Consider the following 24,409-nt stretch of genomic DNA (forward strand, 5'->3'; position numbering starts at 1 on the left):
ATCTAGCCTGATGAAGTGAATGAACTTCTCAATGACTTCCTTAGCACTGTATCCTCTTATGCTCATGTGTCAGCAGTGTATTAACTTCCCATTTGGTGCCATACTTTGTGCTTGGTGATGGAAATACAACGATGAGTAGCATGAAGTCCCTGCTTTGGTGGAATTTACATCATGGTATAAGTTTAAGGCTGTACCAGTTCACACTAGGTGCTACTTCCCCGACCAGAAGCCCACGATCTAGAGATTTTACCACTACTGTGTCTTTATTAATACAACACCCTGATTCTCCTAACTCTTGGCCAACTTCTCTCTTGGTGAATTTTAGCAAATCCAAACCCTTCATCGTTAATAGCTTTTAATGGTCTCAGGTGCTACATTTGCAAAAGACTGCAATCATTGTGTCAGTCAGGACTTTTTCAGTTGCAAGACAGAAAAAGCAAAGCAAATTGGCTCACACAAAGAAATAATTTTTTGACTCATTAAATGGAAAATTCTAGGGATTTTCTAAGTACAACTGGATTCAGGTAGTCAAGCAACGTTGTCAGAAAGTTCTCTCTCATCGTCTCTGGCTTCTGCTTTCCTCTGTCAGGTTTATTCTCTTGTAGGTTCTTCCAACACAGTGGCAGAATAGCCAACAGCAACTATAATCTCACCTGCTACTCTCTTTATAAACACCAAGGAAGGAATTTCTCTTTTCCAGAAGTTTGACAAGAAACCCAGTCTTGACTGCCATTAGCTTGGCCTGGGTGACCTAAAAATGTAGCACTTTGTTCAGACCTGAATCATAGGCCCCTAGGAAATGAGTTTGGCCTCACCTAAAACACTTTGATTGGAAGTTGGCAAGAGCTGCTTCCCCAAAGACAAAACAAGGTGCTATTATCAGAAGTAGATGTTGGGCAGGGAAAAGCAGTAGATATACGTTAAAACCATCTAGTGGGGACTTTAAAACAATATCCCAATCTAGAGTAACAATTCTAGAATTAAAAAAATCAGTACTAAGAGCAAGAAAATCGGAGAAGAGGGAAAGAGACAGGGAGGCAAATGGAGCATGTAGATATTTTATTTCCTTCAAATACCATCAAGTAGATTACTTTTATTTTATTTATGCAAAAGATGAGGCCCTTCCACATAGACAAATAAGCCTTGGGTGACCCTAGTAATGTATATCCCATTAGATGGATCAAATTGACCTCAACAGAAGGTTCACCATGGACCCTTTGATTAAGAATATGATTGTAGTGCTAATTTGGGAGAGAAAAGTTTAATTCAGTCAAATGTTCAGGCAGTTTGAACACAGAAGCTATTAGGTCCTTTCAGGCTAGTGCTCCAATTGTATTTTTCTTTCTGGTTCTATTGATATTTTGGTATCCACAACGTTTTGTTTAGGCATGATTTAGAAGCCTACTCTCTCTTACTAGTGATGAGAGAAAAGTTGGAGAATAACTTGGAAAATTATTTAATTTCTTTGTAAAACAGAGATGGTAAAATAGAGCCATCTCCCAAAGCTGTTGTGGGAATTAAATGAGTTAATTCAAGGAAAATACTTAGGATAGTGGTTGCCACATTGATAGACATGTTATCTATTATAAATATTATTATTATTATTATTATTTTTTGGTACGCGGCCCTCTCACCGTTGTGGCCTCTCCCGTTGCGGAGCACAGGCTCTGGACGCGCAGGCCCAGCGACCACGGCTCACGGGCCCAGTCGCTCCGCGGCACGCGGGATCTTCCCAGACTGGGGCACGAACCCGTGTCTCCTACATCGGCAGGCGGACTCTCAACCACTGCGCCACCAGGGAAGCCCTGTTATAATTATTTTAAAAGGATTTTGGTGGTACTTAGCAAACAGTTTGATAGTGGACCTGTTTAAGGCAACCATTAAGTTATACCAGTAATCAGATTTTTGCCTTGAATTATTATTCAAATAATTTTATTATTACTCCTATATGGTAAGAACTTGAGGTCAGCAACAGCTGTAGTCTCTGTATCTCTCCCACAAAACCTAACATTTGTTGAATGAATGACTGAATAAATGAATGGAAACAAATGGAGCTACATCTTCTGTCCTCACCTTCTCAAATTGTCTTTCCTTCAAGTTCCTGTTTCCTGAAAAAAATAACAATATAAAAGCATTTTCCTTTACTGCAACAAATATATTTTCAAAGATTATTCCTAGAAAGGGAAAAGCCTTAACTCCCAACGAATGAATACTTGATTGGTGCAGTTTCAGGAACAAGGACAGGCAGAAAAGGGAGAGATTTTGGATCAGTGAACATTCCTGGGTGCGCTGAAATCAGCCAGCATAATTTGCCTTTTCACATCAGCAGACTTAGAGACCATATTTATTCTTTCTCATTCTTCATAGCACCTTTGAAGCAAGACTGAAGGCTTGTGAGTACTTGTTCCCCCTCAAATCTCAGCACGAAGGCTGATGGCCACTGAACCTATGCTCAGTTGCAGCCCTGGTCTCTGTTAGGCAGCTTCCACATTTTCCTCCCAAAATGCATGAATGGGAACGAAAACTGCCAGTTCTCTAGAGTAACATCTGAGGCACTCTGTGAGTACCGACACGCTGCAGAATGGTCACAGATGGCCACCCAGGGACAACCATACGACTGCATAGACTTCTGCAGAGAGCAATATGTGCTGGGAAATGTGGCCAAGGCCCACATGTACGTGCCCACGCTGGAATCACGTAGACTTGTGCTGCTGCCAGAGGGCTCCCTGAGGAGGGAGGAGATAAAGCAGCGTGTCCATTTTCTAGAAGTCCCTCCCCTTTTATGACAAAGAGATTAAGACCTAGTTCCATGTGCAAACAGCTTTCTGAATCTCTCTCTTCCATTTAGAACACGGCACTGCAGCAGAATCCTTCCTCCCAGTATCCATGATTTTCTACCTATTAGCATTTTTATACCCTCTGTGCTTAACAGGGTAATGGAGCTTTCATCTCTTATAATGCCACCAGAAATACAATGTTATCTATAATAAATTCCGCCAAAATGCACATCCAACCAGCGTTCTTCGTAAACATTTCTTTAATAGAGTGCGCTGAGGCACTGATCACAAGCTTCATGCCCTGGAAACCTGACCATCTGGGAGGGTCAGTCCCTGTCTGTGGAATCACAACTAGAACTTACTCTCATGAGGTGAAAGCAGAAGGCAAACGTTAAAAAGATTATGGCATTGTTTTAAATATATGTTTGCATGGTCAAAATACAAATATTTTAAAATATGTTTATAAAAATAATCATATACTTCCTCACAAGCTTAAGAATTACTTTTTTGTGTCACCAAATATCTTTTTAATATTCCAGACACTGAATAAATCTTTTTGTCTGCCTTATTGTTCCTGCTGCTGATCACTCAAGCAGTTAATGGCCCCAGACTATCTCCGCTGTAACATTCCATTCCCTTTAGCTTATTCTTGAATTCATTTTAAAAAATCTATTTACAGCTAAAGTTTACAGTCTACTTGGGATGTTTACTTGGATGGACTCTTATTTTGTCTAGATTAGATAAATGAAATACATTGTGATCTTTTGTTCATTAAGCTTACCGATATTAGCTCCTGTTGAATTATTTAAAATATTAAGAACAAATAAAAATGATTATACATACAATAATAATACATTTTAAAAGAGCACTATGATTTTTTACTAGCTTTACAGTTCAAAAATTAAAAAGCTAAGAACTTTTCTCTTTAATATTCATTTTATATTTTGATTGTATAAAAGCTATAGGAAACCTGAAAATATATTTCTTGACATTTTAAACTATCTGAATACACAGATGGATAATGTTTAACATCATATTTTTTTTATGAGGTTACCTGTCACCTAACAGCAAGTGTAATTGTAGGTTCAAAATGCAGCTCTGGAATTCTTTTGCAGCAAGTCCTTCAATCGTTAGAGCCACAACTTCTATAGGTATATGCAACAAAATTTATATGCAGAAAAGCAAGATAAAATTTTATTTATCCTGCAGAGTCTCAGGGCATTCTTTGGATGTTTCATTAATATTGTTAGATTTATCCCAGGGAATAAACTGCAAAATAGTGACGCACATAATTTGCTTTTGAAGTACCGATGTGAATCACAAAGATTCCCATGTTAATTGGAGTGTACTTGTTCAGCACTTTATATGCCAGTGCAGCCTTCTCTGAGTTCATTACATTGTTGCATAGGTTTTGAAAACGTTATTCATATTACACAGGTCAACTCTTGTGCAACAGTGATGAGAACTGTAGGAAAAAACCATGCTAAAATGAGATTGGTCCATTGGGCATGGTATACCTATTAGGTCATGTCAATTAAGTCATTTCTGAAACAAGAGGTATTTGTTTAAACTAAAATAGGTGTTATTCTTAGATGCCACTGTGAGTTCTGAACTTGCATCTTACAATGAGCAACTTGTTATGATAACTAAAAGGATAGAAAGGTTTTCATCCAACAAAAGAGAATCTGTGTTGGGTACTATGGGTAGGGTGTGTCTTCTTATGAAGTTTAGGGTGCTTTAGGGGAGGACTACTTCAAACCCAAATATTTATCCTAAGCCATCATTTTTAGGTTAGGTTCTATTTTCAATTTATGTATCCTCTTTCATAGAGAAAATAAAAAGAAAATTAGCAATATTATAGGAGCAGCATAAATTATGCATTTTTTTAATGGAAAAGATCAGACAAAAGTATAACAGGACCACAGTATTATAGTTTATTTACTTTTCTCTTCTTACTGTTAAAGTTTCTAGTAATGTAAATGTTAGAATTTGAAACTTAAAAATAAAAAATAAAGAATCTGGAGCAGAAAAGTTAATGGGTAACTACTATTGCAATAAAAAATAAAATAAGGGTTCTGACACCCAATTAGTAGTGCCTAGTGAAAAGGAAAATATCATCCATGACACCTTTAAATTTGGCAATTCTTATAACAAAGTATAGCAACAATAACACTTCATTATTTTTGATGGCATCTATAGTGTGGTAGCACTAAGAGAAAATCATTCTGAAGAATAATATATTAAACTCAATTTAAAACAAAAAAAATCACCAAACACCAACAGTTTAATGTAAACCACTATATTTTGTTCCTTTTTTCCTTTAAAAATGTTATATTTAGGGAAATTTTAAAGAGACTGTTTCAGAGAATAACATATCTTATACATACAATGATTTTTAAGTACAATTTGAAGGCCTATTCTAATTTTATATAGTGTTAAACTAGCATTTGGAATTTAAAATTTGATTTATAAAATACCTATTATGTATTTCAGCTAAACATATTTCACATAGATTCATGATTGAAATACAAAAAGAAAAAAAGAGGAGAAAAAGAAATAGCTCTAAGTAAAATTTTATCATAAAATTCTCCCCTCAAATAACAGTCACCTGGTTAGACAAATCGACAGAATAAGTTGGAAATAACTGGTCTCTGGTGCTTCCTGTCCTTCTGGCAAACATACCAATTATTATAATTACAGAGCCTTCTGGTACTCTAACCTTGGCTCTTGACCCTTTCCTAACTTTGCCTTCTGCTCTTTATAAATCTGCTTGAGGTCACTTAAACCATCATTGCCACTACCTGTCTGTATGCCACTTAAAAGCTGCTTAACTTCACTCTATGTTAGTTTCCTCATTTGTAAAATAGGAATAATAATAGTACCAACTCATAGGGCAATTGTGATGACTAAATGAGTTGATACAGTGGCTGGCGTATGTAAATGCTCGATAAGTGTCAGCTACTATTATTTCTATCAAATGGATGATAAATTCTGTATCATTCCTAGATAAATTTTAAAATAAGCAAAACATGTCTTAACTATGTTCAGTTTAGGGACTTCCCTGGTGGTGCAGCAGTTAAGAATCCACCTGCCAATGCAGGGGACACAGGTTCCAGCCCTGGTCCAGGAAGTTCCCACATGCCGCGGAGCAGCTAAGTCCATGCGCCACAACTACTGAGCCTGCACTCTAGAGCCCGCGAGCCACAACTACTGAGCCCATAAGCCACAACTACTGAAGCCCACGTGCTTAGGGCCCATGCTCCGCAACAAGAGAAGCCACCGCAATGAGAAGCCCATGCCCTGCAACGAAGAGTAGCCCCCGCTTGCCACAACTAGAGAAAGCCTGCATCCAGCAACGAAAACCCAATGCAGCCAAAAAATAAACAAAGAAATTTATTTTTAAAAAAAAGTGAAAGAAAGCAGAACATTAAAAAAAAAGAATCAGTTTTTCTACTTTTTTTCTCTTCTCCCAATTCCATGCCTTACCCTCCAAGTTACCTGCCCCCCTTCCCCCCACCTCCCACCCCACCCTTAGAGTTGACACTCTGCAAGAACTCTGTTCCACACAATCAGGGACTCAGGCTGAGAAGTGTCAGGAAGCAGATGGAACATTGGGTGAACATCAATATGTTTGCCAGTCTGCCTTTCTGAGCACCAAACATTCCTTTGCTCCCTTCTTTCTACACATGGATCCCATTCAAGCCCTCCTCAAGGGAGAAAGCTGGAAGGCCCATCCTCTTGGCATCCTCATCAAAGTCTGTTATCTGTGAGGGATGCATAGTCATCTCTAAATCAATTTCAAATGTGAATCCATCTGTCCTACAGCCACTCAATGCACAGTGATGGAACAGTTACCACAGTAAAAGTCCTGTTGAAATAGGATGGTTGAGAGACACGCAGAACCCACTGGCCTGTAGCAATTATGAAATTCTGCTAAGCAAACATGAAGTCTTCCAGTCAAGAATATGGAGATCTTCCTTTTAATTAGGCCCTAATTCCACTCCTTAGGAATATCTCCCTGGCTCCATCCTCTAAGAGATTTTTTCCCTTTTCAGTATCCTCTTTGGCTGTGACTGAAGTGCTTGTTAGAAAAAAGCCCCATAGGGGATGCACAGAGTTCTCAGTTACATGCACATGAGGAGGATGGAGTCCTAAGACATTTTAAATCTTGAGCAATCACAGGCCTTTAGTCCAGGTTCATGGATTCTTTAGCAATGTGATTTTAACTAAAAAAAAAAGTGATAGGTTTCTTTCATGAAATAACCACAGTTCATTTCAAGACATGGTCTCATATTCCCTTTGTTTATTTTTGTTTTGTTTTTTTTTTTTTTGCTTCCTCAACACCACCACCTCCATCATCTCCTCCCTCTGCAACACACGCACGCGCACACACACACACACACACACACACACACACAGTATTTCTCTTTCAATTTAAGGAGCACTCCTTGAGACTGCAGGCTTTCTTGTGGAAAGCTAAATCTTTAATCTGCTTTTATGCATGAGCCTTTCTGTCCAACTGAACAGTTTTTCTGGTGCCATACACTTGGTATGATCTTCTCCCAGGGGCAGTTTAATCAACTGAAAGATTTTTCTGGGGATTTTCCCACTGCAAGCTGGATGCACAGGACATCCCTCACGTCCTAGGAGATTATACAGCCACAGATAATGGAAACCTAGATCCCTGAATCACCACATGGAGGAAAGCTGACTACAGATCAGAAACACCTGCAGAATCAGACTATTCCATGAGTAGGAATTAACTTCTCTTGTTTTTAGCCATTGAACTTTACAGGTTTATTTCTTACTACAGTTGGCAGTTCCCCACTTTATACAACCAATTGCTCAGGAATATTCTAAAAATATTGTTTTATTTGTTGATATAGTAGGTAGAATTATTACTCAGTGGATAGTAATTGAGATAGTATTTTTATAGAGTCATATAACACCTTCTATAATGACCAAAATAAAAAATAATCATGTACAGGTTTGCCAAGAGATGCAGTTTATTTGCTGTTCACCTAGTTTTCTGTTGATCAAATTAAAATTTGAATTATAATAACCATTACTTTAAAAAAAAGCAAAACTTGATGCTATACAACATATACATTTAATAGCTAAAATGAGCCTAAACTATATAAGAAACAAAAAACATCACGTAAAAGAAATATCAATGTATACCTTCTAAGTTGACTGATCAGCATGTAGAGATTAAACATAATGATCTTTTTAAAATAGCAATGATTGCCACTAGGCCCCATTTTTAGCCTTTGAATTATTGACGACATAGGAGTCTGGCTATAAGGCATTTTTTTTGTGTTACCCATTTACTATGTCCAGAAACGACAATTTATTATTAGATATAAAGTTAAAAGGAAGAAATTAAAATTAGCTTTTAAATATAAAATATAGCAACATTGATATCTTCTAAGTTTAACACTAGGACACATAGAAAATGTTATTTTCTCTTTAATTATTCCCTTTTTAACTCATTAGAGTTAGTTATTAGTTATCTGTGCCATCAGACCCTTGGGCTTGTTTTAATATTTAAACATTTTCTGTATGATAAAGTAATTTTAACAAAACCCTGAAAATGAAAGATGAAGCTGGATTTTCAGAATTGGCTCTGTTTTCTTTTCCTTTTAAATCAGTGGTTAAATGAGAGTCTGGGGGCAGGCTGGATATTATATGTAGAAACAGGTTTATATCAGTGTCTTCCAAGAGGTAAAATACACACTGCCCAGACTGGATTAAAATGTTAGGACAAAGAGGTGATCCACCTTACTGGTGATCAAAGAAATGCAGTTAAAACTAACCACACAGGACTATTTTTCACAACTGTCAGAATGGCAAAATATAAAAAAAACTGATCGTTCTTACTGTTGAAATGCATGTGGGGAGTGGGCACTAATTTGGTGTTAGTTCAGCGTCACTATACCCCCTTTTAAAGTCACAGAAAGGAAGCTAGGAGTTGCCCTTTTCCAGATCTCCTTCATTGCATGGTTCCAGGTACCATGCTAATGAGACTCTTGTGCCAGGTTAGCGACGCTGAAGGGAGGGAAGGAACATCATTCTCCAGAGGCTGCTGCAGCCAGATGAGTGTGCAGATGTGAGATTCTTACTAGATCCAGAGACCCACATGTCCCTGCTGCTGACTGAGGTAGTTAGTCAGAGCTTCCCAGAGACCCCTGGAAATTTTGGCAATTTACAGGTAAGTACTGATAGGTTCTAAAGAATCACCAGAAATCCTTGCTGGAGCCAGAAATCCTTGCTGGCAGCTATCTGAATCTGCTTCCCTAACCCTTCCAAAGGTTGTAGAAGCTTCTTATTCCAAGTACTAAAATCTCTGATTTATGGAATTCATAGAGTACCCTCTGATTTCTTGACTAAACCCTGACTGATAAAGGCTTTCTCAAAAAGTCTGGTGAGAATCTAGATTATTTTAACACTCTTATTATAATGTGGTATACAGAATTCTAAAATGACCTTCAATGACCCATATCCTTTTATTCTCCCTTCACATTTAGGGTGAGACCTGTAAGTTGCTTCTAATCAATAGAATATGGTAAAAATGATGGGATGTCATTCTCATGATCATATTGCATTAGATGACAAAAGTGAAGGGACTTTGGGTATAATTAATCAATCAACTTTAAGTTAATTAAAAGGGATATTATCCTGAGTGGGCCTCGTCCTGAGTGGGCCCTCAGTAGAAGGTCTAGAGTCAGAAGGTGTAGAGAATCTCTCCTTCTGGTCTTGAGGAAGCAAGCCAGCGTGAGTTCTATAGTTACAAGGACTTGAATTCTGCCAACAATTACATGAGTTTGGAAGAGGCCTGGAACCTCAGATGAGACTCCAGCCCCATCTGACACCTTGACTGCAGCCTTGTGAGACCCTGAGCAAAAGACCAAACCATGCCTGGGTTCTTGGCCCTTGGAAACTGTGAGAAAATAAATGTATATTGTTTAAGCCACTAAATTTGTGGTAATTTGTTATACAACAATAGAAAACTAACATAAATATCATTTGATAGTACCTATTAAAACTTTTTAATTATAACTGTTTTTGACCTAACAATTCAGTGCTGATTCTTTAGAGTTTAGCCTACATAAATAATAGTAAAAGAGTGCCAGCTTATATGCATAACTATATCCACTCTACATTTACTGAAGCTTAAATTGCTCAACAATACTTTTAGTTTTGTTCCATTTTGTTATAAAGTTTATGTAAATGTTTATGTATATTTATATTCTTGTGTATGCATAGAAAATTATCTGTGTATACCTTTGAATATCTGAAAAATGGGTTAGCCCTAGGGAATTAGATACAAAAAGGGTAAGATGAGAAGCCTTTATTTTCTCCTTCCAAAAGTAGCACATTGTGTAATTTTTTTTAACTGTGTGAGTGATGCATTCTTGTACTAAATGTTTTTAGTACAAAAAGTTGTTAGAACTGAATGATGGAATCTAGAATAGCTTCATTTGCATTAAGTGCCTGGAACAATACCCTGCTCCAGGTAGGCTCTCAGTAAACAGTCGTTAAATGAATAAATCAAGCTATTACATTCAGAAGGTATTAGTCCATGAGATGAGGAAGGAGTTACTAATGTTGGATTTCACCCATAAAGAGATCTGAGCTGTGATAGAATTGACAGCTGACAGTTGCTTTCCAGGAACAAATCATAAAAAAGCTTTGTTCATATTGTTCTTGAAAAGCTAATAATAAAATTAAGCTGTTACCAAAATAGGTTTAATTATATATTTAATCATTGGTGGTGGGATTTTTTTTTTAATATTCTTGAAAAATACTAAAGATCTTAAGGTTTTAAAATAGAGATTATGCAGTCTGTTCAATATGATGCAAGTAAGTTCTGGCTCTACCATATTTTTCTTAACATCTTTCAAATAAATTTTCAAAGAAAGGGCAGTGTGCTGCTAAATGAGAAAAGCTTCTTAAGAGTACTATCTCAGTAAAGAATTAAGTTCCCTGTTAGGTTAGAAATACACATTGGCTAAACCCACATAGATCACGAGGAAAGAGGCAAATCAAAATACCTTGGACCATGGGCAGTGTGGAATTTTAATAAAGGGAAAAATGAAATTAGAAAATATTTAGCAATCAAAATGAACCCATGGATTAGTGAAATGAGTTCCACCTTCCTGTTCGGTCAATCTTTACTTTAACATAAATTCTTTCCTAGAAAGTACCAGAACTTAGAAACAAATTATCTAAAATTGTGATTTCTATTTTAGGTCCACTGACGGTATAGTCACTTAGAAAACATGAGTTTGGGGGAATAAGTAGTATCAAATGAGAAAACTCATGGTCAAGTCATGTCAGTATATACTAACACCACTTGCCGTGCCTTGTCATGAGCCTCGTTATAATATTCTGAGTCCATTAGTTACATATATGGGCATATAAATCTTTGTATGTCCATTGTTCTTTTAGCGAAACTTAGAAATAGTAACCTCTCCAAAGCAATATTGTTATTTGAGTTGATTATTTGCATTTTTATTTGATAACATCTTGAATTTTAAATGATATTTAGCCCACCTTTTGTGCTTATTTTTACTTATTTATTTCAATGCCCTAGTGCTTGATATATTAGTATTAAACTACGTCTATGCCAAAAGTTCTCAAAGTGCACTCTGGGGCCTTCTGTATTAGAACACCTGCTGGTACCTTGCTCTAAAGGCAGGTTCCTGTGACCCAGTCACACCTGCAGAATCACAGCTTCTGGATGGTGAGACCTAGGAATCTGTATTTTGAAAAAGATGCTTCAAAAACACCCTAAGACTTAGAACCACTACATTTGCAGTGATTTTTTTTGCAAAGGGCTGTAGTTAAATGGGAGAGAGAGAGCAAAGAGAGAGGGATAGGTGGTGAAGGGAGGGAAATTTGCACTTGATTCTACCCTCAGCCAAGCCTCAGGATTATAGAAACCCTTCCTGCCACACCTTTCCTTCCAGTAGAATTGGTTCTTTCACGTGAGAGCACAGGCATGGGAACCTTTTCTTCCCCAGCCAGGAGTGGGTGAGCGTGAGAAAACTAGTCAATCCAGTGCAGTCTCAGTGTCAGCAGTGGAAAGACAAGACAAGGAAGCCTTCTTAAGACCTAAAATTCCAGACCTTTTCTCTAGAAATTTAAGTATCCCATTTCACAACTCACTGGAAAGAGAATTGTGTTGTTCTGCCCACTGTGTCTCACAGACTTGAAAAAAGTTATTAGTGTAACTGAAATATTGTGACCTCTTTGAAGAACGTGTAAGAGCTTTCTCTTTTGTTTTCATAAATCCAGAACAACAACTAATTATAATTTGTACTGTTAAAAAAAAAAGATCCCTCCATAATGACAAAAGTATGGACAAATAGATCAGGGGAACAGAATAGAGAGCCCAGAAATGGATCTACACAAATATAATCAACTGATCTTTGACAAAGGAGCAAAAGCAGTAAAATGGAGCAAAGATAGTCTTTTCAACAAGTGGTGCTTAACTGGACATCCACATGCAAAAAAATGAATCTAAACACAGACTTTACAACCTTCACAAAAATTAACCGAAAATAGTTCACAGACCTAAATGTAAAATGCAAGCCTATAAAACTCCTAGAAGATAACATAGAAGAAAATTACATGACCTTGAGCATGGTGATAACTTTATAGATGTAACAACACAGGTGTATTCTATGAAATAAATTACTGAAAAGCTGGACTTCATTTAACTTAAAAACTTCTGCTCTGTGAAAGACACTGTCAAACGAATGAGAGGACAAGACACAGACTGGGAGAAAATATTTGTAAAAGGCACATCTGATAAAGGACTGGTATCCAAAGTATACAAAGAACTCTTAACACTCAACAATAAGAAAACAAACAACCTGATTTAAAAAATGGGCAAGGGCTTCCCTGGTGGTACAGTGGTTGAGAGTCCGCCTGCCGATGCAGGGCACACGGGTTCATGCCCCGGTCCGGGAAGATCCCACATGCTGCGGAGCGGCTGGGCCCGTGAGCCATGGCTGCTGAGCCTGCGTGTCCGAAGCCTGTGCTCCACAACGGGAGAGGCCACAGCAGTGAGAGGCCCGCGTACCGCAGAAAAAAAAAAAATGGGCAAAAGACCTAAACAAAGACCTCACCAAAGAAGATAAACCAATGGCAAAGAAGCATATGAAAAGATGTCCCACATCATATGTCATTAGGGAAATGCGAATTAAAACAATAATGAGATACCACTACCAACCTGTGAGAGTAGCCAAAATCCAAAATTTAAAACAACAAATGCTGGAGAGGATGTGGAGTACAGGAGCTCTCGTTCATTATGGGTGGGAATGCAAAGTGATACAGTTACTTTGGAAGACAGTTTGGCAGTTTCCCTACAAAATTAAACATACTCTTACACGCAGTCATGCTCATTGGTGTCTACCCACAGGAGTTGAAAATGTATGTCCACACAAAAACCTGCACATGGATGTTTATAGCAGCTTTATTCCTAATTGCCAAAACTTGGAAGCCGCCAAGGTGTCTTTCACTAGGTGAATGAACAAATAAACTGTGATATATTTAGACAATAAAATATGACCCAGTGCTGAAAAGAAATGAGCTCCCAAGCCATGTGAAGATACGAAGGAAACTTAAATGCATATTACTAAGTGAAAGAAGTCAATCTGAAATGGCCACATACCATATAATGCCAACTATGTGATATTCTGGAAAAGGCAAAACTATGAAGACAGTAAAAAGATTAGGGGTTTCCAGGAGTGCAGGAGGAAGGAAAGGAAGAGACACAAAGGATTTTAGGGCAGTGAAATTATTCTGAATGATACTACAGTGATGGATGCATGTCCTATGCATTTCTCCAAAGCCAGTGTACGACACCAAGGTGAACTAATGTAAACTATGGACTTTGGGTGATAATGATGTGTCAGTGTAGGTTCATCAATTGTAACAAATGTACCACTTTGGTGCAGAGTGCATATGAGAGGTAACAGGTATATGGGGACTCTACTTCCTGCTCAATTTTGCTGTGAACCTAAAATTACTCTAAAAATAAAGTCTATCTTTAAATATAGGCAAACTAGGGACCAAATATAGAAATAACAAAAAAAATAATATCCCCAAATCCTCTATAACTAATTTTCTTAAACTCTCAAAATAATGCACTTGAGCCATTTAAACATAGGACTTTCCAGGTTCCTCGTTAGCGGAGCAGGTAGTGCATCAGTCTCATAAACATAGGACTTTCCAAGTGGTCTGTTATCATGGATTAATCAGTTATTAGTTCTTCCTCAGCTTAAACTAAATTCCTGTTATCAAATTGATGGAAAATTAGATTAGGAGGGCCTTAAATCATATGATTAGAACATTATTTTCACTCAGAAGAAAATTCCATTCTTTTTTCTCAGGAGTTGAAGTTTGAGTTCATTAAAACAGCTTCAAGCTTCACCTAAATCAGCCTGACAATATTGTATAAAAACTAACTGGCCATTCTCAATTTCAAATTTACTGCAGATTCCTCATCCCCCAGTTTCTCTTATTCTGAACCATGTTGGTGCCTATATTAGCTAAAACATAATTAAGTGCTAATAATTTAAACATTTTAAGGTAAGAATTCCTAGGAAATGATGCTTTGTGCCCTGAGAGAAAGGAGAATCTCAGATTTAGCTAAGGACTGAGTACACCGTCTGTTACCACCGCAATTCAGTGGTCCACAGGGAGTCTCCACACATGTTTGTTATATAGGTCGTGTTCAGCATAGCAACCTTCTGGTACTTTCATTCATTTGATAAGTGGAATGTATTTGGTATGTTCTAATGAGTCTCAGACATTCTAGCATGATGAGCTGAGAGATTTTTATCAGGTGGAAAATAGCTTTTGGATGTTTGTGAAAAGCAGGGGCCTTTGTAAACTTAACCACATTTAAGAAGAAATTGTTATAAAAAGTTGTAGATTGCAAGTATATTATAAAACATTTTTCTACTCATTTCATTAATATCCACTTTTCAGTTCCAGAATTAAGCTTTTATAATCTCTGTCATTTTGTACTAAGTAGAGAAGTAGAAGAAACTCCAAAGATGGTTCTAACTCTAACTCTCCAGTGACTTTTTCTTGAAAGGCCAATTACTTAGGCACTCTTTTTTTTTTTTTAATTTTTCGCTTACTGCAAAGGATGTAATCATTCAGATTATCTTGATTGTACAATTCTTTAACTTCCTTGGAATTAAAGCCTTATCAATGTAGAGTTTTAGATTTAATTATAGTATATTTCAAGTCTCTCTTCTTTTCAGAGGACCACTAAAAATAGGTGTAATTTTTAAAAATTAACGTGAAATATAAACTTCCTTCCATTCTTTCTTGGGGATTGAAAGTCACTCTGTTGAAATTTCCCCACTACCCTCCCCCCACCCACCTCTCCCCTGTTGAAACCCTACCCATCCTACAAAATGTTTCCCTACAGAACTTTCTGGATTGCCCCCAACCAGATGTGCTCTTACCCTCCCTTGAACCCCATTGTATTGTTTACTTTTCTTTTGACACTTCTTACATTCTGTCTCCTATTAATGCTATTGCCATATTGACTATTCCTTATTAAAAAGACCTTCCTTGAAAGCTGAGGCTTTGTCTCAGTCATCCTTTGCCTCCTCTCCTAGGGAGAGGGCATGTTAAGTACGCATTAAGTATGTGTTTAACTCACTTTGTCCTTTAGGTTTGGGGGGAGTAGCTATGGGGGCTGTTTAAAGTAGAATAATAATCTTGAACTATTTCAAACTCTTAATCATATGCTTCAAAATCTTTTGGGGGGTTTCTTTGCTGACCATGGCATGATACTTTCACAATACTTCTCCCTGGGGGAGCCCATTCTCTGTGACCTTAGGTTACTACCTATAAACCAAATACTTCCAAAGTTTTATTTCTGGCCCCACAAGACTGCCTTGCAACTGCCTATTGAATTAATGCATCAAAGAACAGTTAACATGCTTTTATATTTTGTTACCTTTAAGAGAAATGTTAATGATATATTTTCTTTTTTTCTAAATTTTTATTGGAGTATAGTTGATTTACAATGTTGTGTTAGTTTCAGGTGTACAGCAAAGGGGATAAGTTATATATATACATATATCCACTCTTTTTTAGATTCTTTTCCCATATAGGTCATTACAGAGTGTTGAGTAGAGTTCCCTGTGCTAAACGGTAGATCCTTATTAATTATCTGTTTTATATATAGTAGTGTGTATATGTCAATTCCAATCTTCCAATTTATCCCTCCCCCCTTACCCCCAGTAACCATAAGTTTGTTTTCTACATCTGCAACTCTGTTTCTGTTTTGTAGATAAGTTCGTTTGTACCCTTTTTTCAGATTCCACATATACGTGATATCATATGATATTTGTCTTACTCTGACTTACTTCATTCAGTATGACAATTTCTAGGTCCATCCATGTTGCCGCAAATGGCATTGTTTCCTTCTTGTTTATGGCTGAGTAATATTCCATTGTATATATGTACCACATCTTCTTTATCCATTCATCTGTTGATGGACATTTAGGTTACTTTCATTGATATATTTTCTTAAAAGCACAGATATACTGCCTTAGCACATCTCGTTGTTTTTCCTAGGAAAAATTCTAGTCTCTCTAAAAGAAGGAAACTGATTAACATAATAAGTCTAAAATAAAATTAAGAAACTGGAATTTAGTCCAGTCTGTTGCATATTTTTTTATACGACAAGTCATTTAATTGTCTATGAACCTAATGTTCAAAATAGGAATATTGTTCTTACTTGCCTGCCTTATAGCACTGAGAAGCTCAAATGAGATAAAGTAGATGGTAGCACATGAAAAAGTATACAGAGGTGGACTAGGACTAGATGAGTGGCTAAGGGCCTGGGCTCTGGAGTCAGACTTTCTGGGGTTTGAATTGTGATGTTGTCCTTGCTCCCTTTGTGTGCCTGTGTGATACCTCATCTGGAAAATGGGAGAATAATGGTATATATCTCAAGAGCTCTTAGGAGAAGTGAGAAAATCAATGAAAAGCATTTAGCACTATATCTATTATTACTCTAGTGATGTGCTTTCAATAGTGAGTTGGTTAAGATCTTTTTATTTATTTATTTTTTGCGGTACTCAGGCCTCTCACTGTTGTGGCCCCTCCCGTTGCGGAGCACAGGCTCCGGATGCGCAGGCTCAGCGGCCATGGGTCACAGGCCCAGCCGCTCCGCGGCATGTGGCATCTTCCCGGACCGGGGCACGAACCCGTGTCCCCTGCATCGGCAGGTGGACTCTCACCCACTGTGCCACCAGGGAAGCCTGGTTAAGATCTTTTAATTTCCCAAAGAACTTTAATCTACTACAGGGCTCAAGCAAACGACTAATATATAAATTTCCTGGAAGGACCCAAATGACTAAACAGTTTTATAGAAGAGAGTTTGTCTGTGTGTATTTAGCTGTTACATCATACACCCAAAACCTCTTAAGTAATGGTAAATGTAAAGGACAACTATCTTTAATATTATACCTAACATTCAAAAGCAAATATGATTTTAACTCCACGAGTAAAACTTGACTTTCAACCTATTTCAGTATTCCAATTTATGAAACAACTATCCTCTACACCCCAATCCATTGACTTCAAAGAGAGTTTAACTTTCTTATCACATGTTAATTGTTCAGCTCCTATATACATCCACTGAGCGAGAGCAGCTTATATATCTAATACAATGCGCTGTACGTTTTTGGTCAGCAGCAAACTCTAGAGCGAAAAATAAAACCCTTCTGGTAGCCCATTTGACAATTCTTATAATTTGTGGTGATGTTTTCATTACAGTGTGTCACACAGGAAGCCTCAAAAGGATTAGACATAGACGAACTCATCCACATTTCTTCCAGCCAGTAATTATATCACCACCCACCAGTGACCCAAACTGCCTTAGTGCCAGTTCTTCCATTTACCGGATAGTGTGGCCCCTAAACTCATTAAGAAATGGATGAGCCACATAGTCAAAAATGCCATTATCTGTGTTTTATTAGACTCCGTGATTTGATCTTCCAGAAATATCTGATCCCACAACAAGATGAATGTCGGGTAAGACAAAAATATGCCAGCGGGATTTTGAAAACCACAGAGAAAATCTATAGGAAATATTAGGAAAGAAGAGGGCAAGAAACAAGTGACCTGGAAAAAAATATATAGATACCATAAAATTGGATCCATGCTATACCCTCCTTATGGTCTTACAGGGTAGATTTTGAAAATCCAGAAACCATGTGGACGGTATCCAAACCTGAATTTTGGAAAAAGCCATAGCTTTTATTGGACTAATAAAAAAAAAAATGTTTGCTGACACAATGGCAAGACCACATTGGAAACTGTATTTTATTATTTTTTTCTCTAGTTCCTGAATTACTTTTTGTGGGTACAAAGGTGCCTAATATTCTAAAGAATAACAAAAACAGTTTAAAACTTTGAGTGTACCCATCAATTAAAGAAGCCATCTGCAATATTTTCTTTTATTAGTAATATTTTATTTCAGTCATCCCTTTTGATACTATGAAGGATTTGATAAGATTGAGAATTTCTTTTTTTCAGATTTTCCCTTCTTAATATTTAGAATGGGTATCCTGGCTTGACTCCAACTCCTTTGAAAAATTTCCACCATTTTTGTCACAGCCTTCTCTTCCTCCACCCATCCTTAGATAGATAGGTAGATAGATAGTCAGATAGATAGATAGATAGGCACACAGACAGGGAGACAGAGAGAGAGAGAGAGAGAGAGAGAGAGAGATTGGACCCTCTTCTTGCTCTATACTCTCTGGTAATCTTATTCACCAACATAGCTTTAGCACCTAAAAACCAATAATATCAAAATGTCGCTCTTTAGTCCTTACCTCTGTCCTGAACTTCAGATTCAAATTTTCAACTGCTGAAAACAGTCACCTGCAAGGATGCTGCATCATTCATAAATTCACATTCATTTTTATATTTTATATTATTATAAGCTTATATACTTTCATGAAACTCTGCACACTGCTTTTCTCATCACAATTACATTCTGGACTGCACAAACAAAAGGCTTTTGTGGTTGAACATTTTCTTCTCATTGCCTCCCATAGCATCTTTTGTTTAACTCTATCATACGGTAAAATAATTATTCATTTTCCTGCCTGTGTTCCTGATTACAAAGAATTTTATCTGCAGTGAGAACTATTTCTTATTAATCTTGCATCCCTACTATCAGAGCAGTGCCTAGCACAGGAAAAACTGAATCAATGTTGACAAGTGGATGAATCAATCATGCAATTCGTAAGACTGACTTTATTATCTTTACCTTTTTCACTGTTTCGATCCTTTAGTGTGGACATTATACAATTATATTTTCTACCTACACTTCATTTGTTGTAAAAGACACATTTCCCTAAAGCTTACAGTTCATAGTTACATCGTTGGTGAATTGTTTGGAGATATTAAGAGAGTGGTGACATATGTTGTCATATAATTTTCAATGTATTGATTTAGGGTAGAGAACAGGCAAGAATGAATTCCTTTTTACTGTCTCAAAGAAGTATAAATATAAGGAAGTGTTTGAGCCCTTCAGTGACTTGGAACCTCTCACTGACGCTCTGCATCCAGCCTCCCAATACGCATGTGGAATTCACAGAGGGGGCCTGGCTGATCCTCTGATTCCACTCCTCATGGCATCCGAGAGACATGTTTCTAGGCTGTACTTTTTTTGGTGCATGTCCTCAAAATTCTTCCTGTTATCCCAGTTTCAGCATTTAAAAATCAACAATAATTATATAATATCTTTTTTCATTACTTTATTATTTAGGTAATGTATCTTAAATGTTATTTAAAGCATTTTGGAGAAATATTAATGAATAGCATGTTTGAAGGAGATCTGGGAATATCTCTTAACATTTTTTATTCTTACAAAAATAATTTTCCAAATTTTAGCCTTTTCGTTGTAAGTTGCATTCCCCTAAATTTTTATTCATTCAACAAATATAAAGCAATGACTATGTGCCAAGCACTGTCTGATACAGCATTTTAAAAAAGTTTTTTTAATCCCACCCTCGTGAAGCTTACATTCTAGAGAAGAAGACACACAATAAACAAAATAATTAAGTAAAAAGCAAGTATGCTAAACAGTGAAAAGGGCTAGGAATCAAAATTAAGCAGAGAAGGGGAAGAAGAAGGGGGCATGCTTACATTTTAGGTAGAGTAACCAGGGAAAGCCTCTCTGTGAATATGACATTTAAGTGAAGACCTGAAAAAAAGTGAGAGTAAAATCATGCAGATTTCTAAGGAAGAGCATTCCCAACGGAGACAAAAGCAGGTGCAAAGGACCTGAGGCAGAAGTATACCTGGTGTATTATAGGAAACACAAGGAAGCCAGTGAAACTGGAGCTCAGGGAGCCAGGTGGCAGATAATGGGTGTGTGGGCATGTATGTGTGGGTGTGAGGGGAACAGAAGGGATGGCAGATTGGATAATATCTTGTGGATCATGTGAGAATTTTGACTTTACCCTGAGAGAGGTGGAAAGCTGTTGAAAGATATCAGGAAGAGGAGAGGCTTGTCATTATACTTAGCAGGATAATTGTGGCTAATGCATTGAGAATAGACTATAGAAAGCTAAAGGTAGAAGCAGGAAAACTGGAAGATATTGTAGTAATCCAGGCAGGAGAGGGCAGCAGCTTGGTCTAGCTAGACTAGCAGCGGAGGAAGTGATGAGTAGCATTTGGATTCTGGATATGCTTTGAGGGTGAAGGCAGTTTTTTCCCCCAGATTGGATGTGGTAGATAATAATGTAGATAAATAATACCAATTCCCCACCCCCTTGGCCTGTAATGGTTTCCTCAAATTAGGGAGCACTGTTGAATTTTTTTAAACCTTCCACCTACTTACACATCCAGTCAGTCAGAGAATTTCCAATCCTAAAACATGTTTAAATATGTTTCCTCTTTCCTTCCCATGCCTACTGCCCTACCCACTGACCTTCATTATTTCTTACCTGACAATTGTTATAATCTTTTAATGGGCCTTTGTTTCTAGTTTCTTTCATCTCTAATCCATCCTCTTCAAGGATATCAGAATCATATTTCCAAAGCACAGATCTGTGTCCCTCCTCTGTTTGAAATCCTCAGTAGAACCACACTGCTACAGAACATGTCCCAAAGGCCCTCCTTTTCCAGCCTCATCACCCAGGAATTCAGCCACACATAACCTCTTGCCATTCCTCAATTCTGTCCCATCCACATGTTTGTATGCCTTTGCTCACTCTTTTCTCTCAGTTTGAAATTCACTTTGCTTTGATAGCACCTTCTCTCTGACCCACCCCACAGGCCTGAAAAAGACTCCATCAACTCCAGCCTTGTGTCCCCAAGGCACTTGTTCATAAGCACACAGGGCACCTATGATTCTTATTCTGGCTACTGGTCTGACCGTCCCCAATTCGACCCGTTTCATTTAATGCTTAGTATATAAAAGATGCTCAACATGTATCTGACAGATGTTGAAACATACACTAAATCCAAAATGTGTCTCATGCGTTTTTGTGCTTCCTTTGCCCTGAGTTTATGCCCCTTTAAAATTTCATGGCAGGAATATATACATATGTAGATTTATCATAGTCATACAAAGGGATGCCCCCAGGAAGAAGCCTAAAAAAGTCAAAGCAAATGGCCCTTTCTCATTCCTTGTCCTTTTTTTTTTTTTGGCGGTATGCGGGCCTCTAACTGTTGTGGCCTCTCCCGTTGCGAAGCACAGGCTCCGGACCCGCAGGCTCAGCGGCCATGGCTCACGGGCCCAGCCGTTCCGTGGCATGTGGGATCTTCCCGGACCGGGGCATGAACCCGTGTCCCCTGCATTGGCAGGCGGACTCTCAACCACTGCGCCACCAGGGAAGCCCTCCTTGTCCTTTTTGATTACCTGAATCATTTGTCAGTGTTAAAATAAAAAGTTACTAAACTCTCTTCTCTGTCATCACTTTGCTCTTTCCTTTTGTCTAGTGGTTATTTTTCTGCCTTCTTTACTTGATTCCTAGTTCTCCTTTAACAGCAGTATCCTCATCTGTGCTGCCATCACACTTCTCATCCACCACTCCTCTCGGTTTCTTTGCAGACATTAATGACTCATAAGTCTACAACTACAGCCTGACCTCTCACCTAGTCTCCCATCCTGTATTTCCAATTCCTCTTACTACTCATGTGTCAAACAACATTCACTGTATCTGCTTCCTATCTTTTTCCCAATTATCCCTTTTTGTCTGAGGTAACTTGTTTTAATTTCTATAATATTGTTTATTGTCTTTTAATTTATCCTTTACATCCAATACAATAAATATTCTTTCAGAATTCTTTGTTCTTTATTGTCTCAACTCTAGAACCAGCCAATATACTTTATATCTGCAAGAGCAGCCCAACTAGTCCTGTTCACTCCAGAATCTTCCCCTTCCTATTTATTCTAGCTACGGCTGAAAGGCTAAATTAGGGTAGTAATTTAGTAAATTCTAAAGTCTCATTGGCTTTTACTACACACACACACACACACACACTCATGTTACACTCCAATACGTGTTTCCAGTAAAGCAATCTGCATTCAGGAATTCAGGATCTTTCTGTCTCATCACTCCACCCATATGTAGATCCTTGAGTACCTGCATTCTGCCAGCAGTTAGAGAGGTCACACCACTTCTTCACCACTTTGATAAAGAAGTGACACACATCACTTCCACTCAAATTTCATTGGCCAAAACTTTATCTAGCTTCACATAACCAAAGAAAGATTGGGAAATAAGTCTAGCTGTATACCCAGGAAGAACAGGAAATGAATTTCAGTAAATGCATAGAAGTCTCTGACACATTCATCTTTCTGAAATATAGGACTCAGAAACTTGCCCAGGGACAAAGTCTTCACTGAAAGAATAAAGTCCCAGTCCCCAGTCTAAGTGTCAAGACCTTCATAATATGATGCCACTATTGTTTAAAGGCTGAACTGCCTGAGCCCAACCCTGTTATGCCATAAAGAGAGACGCCTTTTATACTTACTTCAAGATCTGACCCCAAAGAATGATAAGTCTTTCCAATTTTTAAGAGATTGTTGAACTAATCAAAGCAGCTATATTACTATCTGTGTCAGTGGCATTGTAGATGTTTTCACTTAACATCACAGGACACTTGAGAAAAAACAGCCCAGCTAAATGCTGCTAAGAAAAACACCAGTCCATTGACTATCAGCTGTGGCCAGTTAACCAGACCAGTTCATTTCCAAGTTCATCACTGTGGCTGTCTTGACACAGTAACATCACATGAAAACAGCTGCAGCCAAATCAGCCATGTAGTCATCTCCACTCTAAGTAAGGTGACAGACATAAGCAGATTATCACAGACATAGTTTTATTATTTCCATTCAACTAAGTTAATATAGGAATGTTGTTGAGGAATTAGATCCAAATCTTAGAACTAGATAAATCCTACCCTTACAGACCACATGAATCTTCTTCTCCTTTTATAAAAGAAAAAATCACAAATCCCAACTACCTGTCACTTAAAAAAAAAAAAAAAGGAATTATATCACTCTTAGCCAAGGATATAAACATTGCAGCAGGAGATACGCCCCAGCTTGCAGATGCAAACTGTCAGTGCTCTCTGCATTACACCATCCTCTCTTTGCAACATCAACTCCAGAATGTAGTCAAAACAGTGGAGGTTGAGAGGAGATATTCTGAAGGCAAAGTGACATTCAGCCACACAATCACTCAATTGAATGAGCAGAATTACAGGTTCTGCAACTGGAAGGCTGTCACTCAAAGTGACAGCTGGCCTTTTGCTCATTGGACAGTCCATGCGTGTAATATAATAGCTCCTCCAGTTGTTGGCAAGAATAGAGCACATGGTGAAGGCAACTATTGCCTGAATTCCAAATAGCAGGAAAATTTTAGTATTGGGTTCCGTGATTTGCATTACCAGTGGTGTCACAAGTGAGAATGAAAAGAAGGTAAACACTAAAGAGGAGATAAACAAACACATTCTTATGATTTTTAGCTCTGCTGAGGCATTCTCCATTATTTTTGGTAGGAACTGGGGAATAAGAACTAAGATGATTTCCCTAACTACACATCCCAGAAGGAAACATTATCCTAAATATTTAGACATTTAGGATGACAGAGGCCAAGATCTCTGTGTGTGTGTGTGTGTGTGTGTGTGTGTGTGTGTGTGAACGTGCAAAATACTTGAAATCAGCCTTGCAAATGAGCTGAAATTCACTCATAGCATGCAGTCATACCTGTTCACTACCACTAGCATGGTAGAAAGGACATCAGAAACCAGGTGGAAAAACTACTTCAAAAATGGAGGGTTGGGCTTCCCTGGTGGTGCAGTGGTTGCGAGTCCGCCTGCCGATGCAGGGGACATGGGTTCGTGCCCCGGTCCGGGAGGATCCCACATGCCGCGGAGCGGCTGGGCCCGTGAACCATGGCCGCTGAGCCTGCGCGTCCGGAGCTTGTGTTCCGCAACGGGAGGGGCCACAGCAGTGAGAGGGCCCGCGTACCGCCAAAAAAAAAGGAGGATTATCGATATGTCCAATACTGTTGACAGCTATTAGTGATTACAGTAGTAGGTTACTACAGTCAAATCTTGTC

The sequence above is a fragment of the Grampus griseus genome, assembly GCF_964374135.1.
Source record: "Grampus griseus genome assembly, chromosome: 3".
NCBI classification, from domain to species: Eukaryota; Metazoa; Chordata; class Mammalia; order Artiodactyla; family Delphinidae; genus Grampus; species Grampus griseus.